Source organism: Octodon degus, unplaced genomic scaffold (genome assembly GCF_000260255.1).
Source record: "Octodon degus isolate 3935 unplaced genomic scaffold, OctDeg1.0 scaffold00080, whole genome shotgun sequence".
In the NCBI taxonomy this organism is placed as follows: domain Eukaryota; kingdom Metazoa; phylum Chordata; class Mammalia; order Rodentia; family Octodontidae; genus Octodon; species Octodon degus.
In genome coordinates this window covers 1872566-1881801 of record NW_004524656.1, presented here as the reverse complement: position 1 = coordinate 1881801, position 9236 = coordinate 1872566, and the positions used below count along the sequence as shown (strand labels likewise).

General features: G+C 47.2%; 1 pseudogene; it reads left to right on the top strand.

The window, feature by feature from the left end:
* The first annotated feature begins 2829 nt into the window (after positions 1-2829).
* Positions 2830-4250, top strand: LOC101564733 (annotated as a pseudogene).
* Positions 4251-9236: the final 4986 nt, after the last annotated feature.

Genomic DNA, 9236 nt, shown 5'->3' with positions numbered 1-9236 from the left:
AATAATAATAATAATAATAATAATAATAAAAACAAAACAATAAGCGCTGGTCAAATAGCTCAGCTGATTAAAGCACCTGCAAGCAGGTGCAGGGACTAGGGGTTCAACCCCTGGGCCTTCTGTGCCAGCTCTGCCCCCGGGGTACACTGAGATGAGAATTGAGACTGGACACGGTGGCGTGTGCCTATAATCCCAGCTCTTGGGAAGCTGTAAAGAAGCAGATTACTACAAGTCCGATCTGGTAGTGAGACTCTGAACACCCTGTGGACCCTTCCCTAAAATACAAAAATAAAAATAAAATAAAATACAAACAAAACAACAAACAAGAACCAGCTGGAGGTGTAGCGCATTGTCAAGGCCTTGGAGCAAACCCCAGTGCCACAAAATAAATAAGTTAACTAATTAGCTAAGCAACACCATTTCTGTGTGCCATCTAGTCAGCAGTCACACACAATGATGAATTTTATCTTGCTTCGGAACACTGAGGGTAATGTTTTCCTGTTACTGTCAAACAGCATTTGCATATCTTGACCATACAATGTGTAAAATCTATTGAGTAGGCTCTGTGTTGCAAAGTTTCTATTTGCTAATTCCATTGCTATGGTCTGTGTTCAGTTGTCCCCCCCAGAGCCTCATGTAAATTCTGGGGCAGATGTGGCTGGAGGCCAGCGAGTGGCTTGAGGGGCGGGGCCAGAGGACCAGGGCGGGGCCTGGGGCGGGGCCAGAGAGGCGCAAACCATTAAACTGGTTAGCCTGTGCTTTCCTTTTCTGGAGCTGCTAATGTCATGCAATGGGGAGCCCTGAAACTCCGACCAGGAAACCCAGAAAAACCACAGCTGGTGGCTGAGCAGCTGTGTATTTCTAGAGGTTTTATTTTCCTTTGCTTCAGGATTTGTGGCTATGCTCCTAGGGTCTTATTCCAGGGGCTTCGCTGTATCTCTGTTCTGCTTGAAGAGAGCCACTGCCCCTGTAGGTGAGGGACACAGCACACGTGAGAACAGAGCACTGGACTTGCTTTTTTAGCCGAGCTGCCTGTGCACTGTAGCAAACTTAGTGGTGGGGCTCTGAGGCCGGCACCTACCTTCGCAGCTCCCGCAGAAGGCTGGGGCAGAAGGACCCCCTTGGGCACAGGATTTTATGTCAGGTTGGGCAAAATAAGTGGCCCTTGCCTTTAAGTCCACATATCCACATACATGTGTGTACACATGCAAACTTACAAGTGAGCAGGCAGTAGATAAATGTAAATACAAAAGGTTGAGGCGGTGGGGTAGGCACAGGGCCTGCAGAGCACAGGGTGGGTCCCCACCCCAGTCCAAGAACCAGAACAAACAGAAAAACCACACGCAAAATAATTCCACCCCGCCCAATATTCAAAGCACAGCACATGCCTGCCTGTGCCTGAAACCCAGGGATTCCGGGAGGCAGTGACAGGGTGTTTTGGTCAGGGTTGTACTAGAGAAACAGATAAAATACAAGAAACAGGTATAACACAAGATGTGCCGGTCACAGAGTCAGATGAGGAAGTGAGCCGAGAGTGTCTGCACGCCACCGGCTGAAGGATTCAGTCCCAAAGTTTTATACTCCCTGTAGTGTTCCATCTCTAAGGGTCTCTAATGGTTGGCCGTGAGGTCTGCAATAGAAGACTGAAGAATCTGCAATGGAAAGCTGAAGGATATAATCTGGAGGCTGAAGAGGGAAGCCAGGAGATAAAGTCCAAGCTGACTGTGAAGACTGAAGTTAGGAAGGGGGCCAGGGAGATGGCTCAGCGGAATAAGCACTTGCCTGGTAAGCACAAGGGCCTGAGTTCAATCCCCGGTTCCACCAAAAAAACACATGGGGTCTTTTTGGGGCTGGCGAGATGGCTCAGTGGTCTAAAGCACCTACTTGGAACAAGCTTGGCAAAGCACAGGGACTGCAGTTCAATCCCCCAGCACCACATGCCAGCCAGCCCCGCCCCCTGGTGGGCTGAGCTGGCCACACACACACACACACACACACACACACACAATAAGTAAATAAACTTTAAAAAAAAAAAAAAAAAAAGACTGAAGTTAGGAAGAGGAAGTGGAATGCCAAACTTTTCCTCAACACCTTTATGTGCTGAGTTGCTCTGGGATGGGGCCCTCACAGCCCAGAGTGGGGAACCGCCAGGCCATGCAAACAAACCGACACAATGTAGCGACTGCCAGGAGGTGCACCCAAACTGGCACAATGTATCCACCGCCTGGCGATCTAACCAAGTTGATACAATGTATCGGCCCCTACAATCCACCCCTGTCAACTTGGCAACTATACATACTTCTTTAAACCAGTCTCCAGATACAGAGGTATGTGTATAATTGGGCCTAACACTATTATAGCTATACTATCCTGAGTACAAATGGAAACGCACTAATATCCTTACCAAGAGAGAAGGAAAGTTTTCTTTGCTCGATGCTTATGCTTCAGCATTAACATAGGTTTAATAATCCTTAAACAGCTGGCCAAATAGCTCAGCGGATTAAGGCACCTGCGGGCAGGCGCACGGGCCAGGGATTGGATCCCCAGGCCTGCCATGCCTGACCTGCCCCCAGGGCATGCTGAGCCAGTGATTGAGACTGGGAGTGGTCGTGCGCCTGTAATCCCAGCACTTGGGAGACTGTAAACAGGTGGATCACTACAAGTCCAATCGAGTAGTGAGACCCTGAACACCCTGTAGACCCTTCCCTCAAATACAGAAAAAATATAATAGTCCTTAAGAACTGGTACTAGGGGCTGCTGCTGTCGCCGGGAGACACAGGTTGTCAACACACTGCTCTTTCTCCTGCTTGTTGCCTGCCCCACTGTGCCATGGATACCCAGAAGCAAGTGGTCAACTTCGGGCCCGGCCCCCGCCAAGCTACAGCACTCGGTGTTACTGGAGTTGCAAAAAGAATTATTAGACTACAAAGGAGTTGGTATTAGCATTCTTGAAATGAGTCACAGGTCATCAGATTTTGTCAAGATTATTGGGAACACAGAGAATCTGGTGCAAGAATTGTTAGCTGTGCCAGACAACTACAAAGTGATTTTTATGCAAGGTGGTGGGTGTGGCCAGTTCGCTGCTGTCCCCTTAAACCTGATTGGCCTGAAAGCCAGAAGGTGTGCAGACTATGTGGTAACAGGATCATGGTCGGCTAAGGCTGCAGAAGAAGCTAAGAAGTTTGGGACTGTGAATGTCATCCACCCTAATCTTGGAAGTTACACCAAAATTCCAGATCCAGGCCCTTGGACCCTCAACCCAGAAGCCTCCTATGTGTATTTTTGTGTAAATGAGACTGTGCACAGTGTGGAGTTTGACTTCATCCCTGATGTCAAGGGAGCAGTACTGGTCTGTGACATGTCCTCCAACTTCCTGTCCAAGCCCGTGGATGTTTCCAAGTTTGGTGTGATTTTTGCTGGTGCCCAGAAGAACGTCAGCTGTGCTGGGGTCCTGGTGGTGATCATCCAAGAGGACCTGCTGGGGTTTGCCCTCAGGGAGTGCCCCTCAGCCCTGGAGCACAAAGTGCAGGCTGCAAACAGCTCACTGTCCAACACCCCTCCGTGTTTCAGCATCTATGTCATGGGCCTGGTCTTGGAGTGGATTAAGAACAATGGCAGGGCAGCAAGCATGGAGAAGCTCAGCTCCATCAAATCTAAGATGATTTATGACATTATTGATAAATCTCAAGGAGTCTATGTATGTCCTGTGGAGCCACAGAACAGAAGCAGGGTGGACATTCCCTTTTGCATTGGCAGTGCCAAGGGAGATGATGCTCTGGAGAAGAGATTCCTGGACACGGCAGCGCCCCAGCCTCTCCTCCAGTGTCTTGAAACCTCCGGTGACTGTGAGCTAAATAAACCTCTCAGGTATTTGTCCAAGCAAGGAGAGAAGAGTAACTAAGACATCCATTGTGAGAAATTTTATTTGAGGAGAGTTATGCAGTGTCGAGGTGTCCTCTCCAAGCCTCATACAGGCATAGGTGGGGCTTTATCAGAGGCAGCTGGATCTAGAGTGCGTGATGCTCTGACTAAGGGTGTGTGGTTACTAAATGAGCTCACGGATTGGTTTGGCACCGGCCCTGAGCCGGTAGCCTAGATACACTATAAAAGGGGCAGAAAGCAGCTGCTAGTGCGCTAGTCCTTTGCTGCTTCCTGCCTGCTGTGCGCTGTTCCTCCTCTGCAGCGCCCTCTGCCGGGCCGCTGCTGCCATGGCGCCAGCCGACTATGGACTGGACCTCTGCAAACTGTGAGCCGAAACAAGCCTCTCCTCCTTTCACTTTGGGGGTCAGGCATGGTCTCAGCAAAGAGAAAAAGTAACTAAGACAGGGAGACAGTACTGCACAGTGGTCAATACTGGAATTAAAGAGTCAGGTCAGGCTCCTCTCTTGTAAAATGAGAATAAAATGTAGCCTAACACAGGATTCCGCGAAAGAACGCACAGTCTGTGGCACAGCTGGGACCTAATAAGTGTTGGCTACACGTTGTATACAGCCGCCTCAGCTCTGTATCCTCAGGATTTGGGGTGCTCCCTGGCATCTATTAGGGTTTCAGTAAGTGTTCTCTGAATGCGTCACTGTACTCAAGGGTTAGGGAACACGAGGATGCGCAGGCATAAAGCCATTCACCCAAGGTCGCCGTGCCACACAGCCACTGCAAAGCACAGCTTATGAGTCTCTCGCTTCCTGAGGGGTTTAGCTCATACCTGACTGAGCATAAGTCTCAGAGAGAAAGATTCAATCAAAGGTCCAAGACTGATTCTATTCCAGCCGGAGCAGAGTGAGTATCTGTCTCTCCCTTTCCCTGGGCCTGTCAGAATCTCAACAAATAGGCTTTTAAATTAAGTAGTGATTTGGAATGTAAGTGAGTGCATTTAAGATGATAAGAGACAGGGAGATCCTAATGGCTGAAATATTTGTCATATCACAAGTAAACAGAGTGTTTCAGGGAGTCAGTAATATAACTAATTTTTTCCAAATCCTCCTCTGCTCTGTGTGAGAAGATGGGGTCAGTGCAGGTTGAGCCAGCCCGGAGCTAGCAGCTGTCGCGGGACTGAAGAGAATACTGATGGGTGGCTGAGGCGCCCGGACTGTTTTCCTCAGGAAACCCGAGCGCAATTGTTCAAATTAAGCTATGGCTGCCCGACATCAGCGGCGGGTTGCTACAAATGAAAAGGTGCAGAAATGAATGCGCGGCGCAGGCTGCCCCTCCCCCTCCCCCAGCAGAAAGACGCCCACGGGCCCGCCCCCGGGCTTGGGGTACCTGAAGGGAAGATGGACATTATTAGTATAACTCCCTTCTCCCCACTTCCTCTTGCTCCCACTACAGCCAACTCAAATCATGGGAGTCAAACCTTTTCTTGAACACTCCCAGAGCCTGGCACCTCGCCACCTTGAAGGCAGCCCACCTCGATCAGCAGGCTTGGCAAACAAAGAGGCAACCTCCAGGGCACCATATTAGTATTCCGCCTGTGTTGGCAGGGAACTCAGAGCCACAGACTGTGTAGATATGCCACATCCAACCTCCATCGTGGACAGCCTGCTCTGCTGTGCTGGGTGCACTGAGTAGTCAGGCTTGCGGTAAAAAGCACAAGTTCCTGTCTTGAGCACATCCCTAAATAACATTGCAGGTGGGAAACGCTTTTCTTGGCTTGTCAAAATGGGAAGGATGTCCGCTCCGGGAGCTTTCACAATGACGAGGTTGGCAAGGAAGCAGTGGTCATTTCACTCGAACTTCCCGAAGAGCCTCACCTATAGATTTTTGACATTATCTCAAAACTAAATATGCATTCAGCCTCAAAGAAAAACTGACAAAATTTAGAGGACATAATTATTTAGGGTACAGTACCCTATAACAGAATTATTCATTTATTTTATTTTTTTGGAGGAACCAGGGATTGGACTCAGGCCCTTGCACTTGCCAACCAAGCGCTTACTCTACTGAGGTAGCTCCCCAGCCCTCCTAATTTTTTTATGTATTTAGTACAGGATCTATAGAGTCTCACTACACAGATCAGCCTTGTAGTGATCCTATTTTCAGCCTCCCAAGTTCTGGGATTACAGGCATGTGACACCATGCCCAGTCTTAGAATTTTTTAAATAAGTTTTGTTTGAGACAAAATGCATTTTGCAAAAGCACTGTTTCACTAGATGTCAAAGTTGAAATATACTGCAAGCTTTGCCATCTTGATTAGACATTTCTTAGTATCTTGAGAGGCCAAAATAAACGTAAATGGTTCAGGCCTTTCTCTAAAAGGCTTGTTTTTTTCCCTTATAAGATTTTTCTTAGGGGCCCAGGGAGATAGCTCAGTAGAATAAGTGCTTGCCCAGCAAGCACAGGGTCCTGAGTTCAATTCCTGGTACCACACACAAAAAAAATTTCTTGCAATGAAATAAGAATATAAGGGGCCAGGGAGATGGCTCAGTGGAATAAGTGCTTCCCTGGCTGGGCCTGAGTTCAATCCCTGGTTAAAAAAAAAAAAAAAAGAAAGAAAGAAAAGAAATAATAATATAAGGGCAGGCTAGACAGCTCAGTGGATTAATGCACACTGTGTAGGCAGAGTGCAGCAGCCAGGGTTTGATCCCTAGCACGCTGTCCTGGCCCCGCCACCCGGAGCGAGCTGAGGTGATTGAGACTGGGCGTGATGGCACTGCAATCCCAGCTCTTGGGAGGCTGAAAATAGGAGAATCACTATGAGTCTGATCTAGGTAGTGAGGCCCTGTAGGCCCTGCACTAAATACATAAAAAGGAATATAAAATATTTGTTATAAAAAAAGGTACTTGGGGCTGGTGAGATGGCTCAGTGGTCTAAAGCACCTACTTAGAACAAGCTTAGCAAAGCACAAGGACTGCGGTTCAATCCCCCAGCACCACATGCCAGCCAGCCCCGCCCCCTGGTGGGCTGAGCTGGTCACACACACACACAAAAATAAATAAATAACAATTTTTAAAAAAGGTACTGTACAGCATGTGAGGTATCTACAGTATTCCAACACATGGAAATAGAACATAGGATGGGAATTGCCAGGGACTAAGGGAAGGAGAAATGGGGTGTTATTTAATGGCCAAATGAGATGAGAAAGATCCAGAAATGGGTCGCATGAGGTTGTGAATATATTTAACACTCCTGAACAGTAGACTTAATACTGACTAACAAGGGCTGGGGAGATGGCTCAGTGGAATAAGCGCTTCCCTGGCAAGCGCAAGGGCCTGAGTTTAATCCCTGGTTCCACAAAAAACAAAAACAAACAAACAAACAAAAATGACTAACTACACTTTATTTTATTGTATTACAATTAAGACATTTCAATGCCTTTAAAAGTAACATCTGACTGCGTGGTGGCATACATGTGTAATCCCAGCATTTGAGAGTCTGAGGCAGGAGGATTGCCTTGAGTTTAAGTCCAGCCTGGGCTATGTAGTGAGTTCAAGAATTCAAGACCAGTGTGAACTACATAGGTAGACCCTGTCGAAAAACAAACCAACCAGCCAGGTATCTCAGAAGACTAAAGCGCCTGCTTTGGCAGAGCCCAGCAGCCCAGGGTTTGATCCCCATCCTGTTGTGCTGCCCTCCCAGCATCGGTGATACAGCGATTGAGACTGGGTGTGGTCTCAACCAAATGCCTATAATCCCAGTGCTTGGAAGGCTGATAACAGGAGAATCACTATGAGCTTGATCTGTGTAGTAAGACCCTGTACACCCTGTACTAAATACATTAAAATAGATAAATAAATAAATACAAACCAACCAACCTAAAAATTTCACACCACTATAACCCTAACCACTGGGGAAGCCTGTCACAAGAAGATCATGAGTTTGAGTCCTGCCTTGTCAACATAAGAGTCTCTCCAGAGCCCAGGCATGGTGGTGCAAGCCTGTAATCCCAGTACTTAGAAGGCTAAGAGGACTGTTGTGAGTTGGAGACCAGCTAGGGCTACAAAGGGAGCGCAAGCCCAGCCTGAGTTGCATAGTGAGAGCCTGTCTCAAAAAAAAGAATCTGTCTAAAAATAAAAAGGGATAAGGTTGTAGTTCAGTGGTAAAGCACCCCTGGGGGCTTGATCTTCAGAACCAATAAATACATAAATAAAATCAAAAAGGTTTTATAAAATATGGTATTGCTCCTTCCAATATTACTACTTAATCTTCATTTAAGTGTGTACTGAGGATCCACTAGGTGCCAGACTGTGAAAGTCCCAAGAGCATTCAACTACAGAAAGACAATTTCTGGAGTCAGATAGCAGAAAGGTCATACAAATGGGATAGAAATCAGCATCCGAGTGTTGGAAAGTTCACTGTACGTAAAGCTGGTCCATAATAAGGGTCTGCCCTCCCCTCAGCATAGTGGAAAAAAACTGGAATAGAAATCAGTCATCCTCCTAGAATGGGTAAAGCATCCTGGAAGACACAATTAGGAGTAGGAACTCAAGCCAGGCATGATGGCACACCTCTGTAATCCCAGCATTTGGGAGGCTGAGGCAGGAGGATCACTGCAAGTTTGAGACCAGCCTGGGCTAACAAGTGAGCTCCAGGCCAGCCTGAACTGCATAGTGAGACCCTGTCTCAACAAGACCAAAAAAAAAAGTAGGAACTCAAGCCAGAAATTGATCCAAATCCCAGCTCTACAATTTACTATCTTTGTCACTTTGGGCAAGTTAATTACCCTCACCATGGCTCAGTTTCCACCCTGGAAAAGGGGGACTTAGAATAGTAGTACAGACCTAAGAGTGTTGCTACTATGTTTAGCTCCTATTTAGTAATGCTGTCTAGAACAGTGACTAGCATAGATTAAATGTTTTCTTTTTTATTGTTACTGGGAATCGAACTCAGGACCTTGTGCTTGCCAGGCAGGTGCTTGTGCCACTGAGCTATATCCTCACCCTTAAATATTATAATATTGTGTGTGTGTGTGTGTTTTGTTTTGTTTGTTTTTTGGCGGAACCAGGGATTGAACTCAGGCCCTTGCGCTTGCAAGGCCAGTGCTTATTCTACTAAGCTATCTCCCTGGCCCCTATACCAGGAATTTGAGTGGAGGGAACTTCCTGATTAAATAATTGTTGAAGTGCCTGCAAGCTGTGTGGGCCCTTCCCCTGGGGTGTGCTGAGACCCTGATTGAGACTGGGCATGGTGGCTCATGCCTGTAATCCCAGAGCTTGGGAGGCTGAAAACAAGAGGATCACCATAAGTCTGATCTGAGGAGTGAGACCCTATAGACCCTGCATTAAATACATTTTTAAAAATA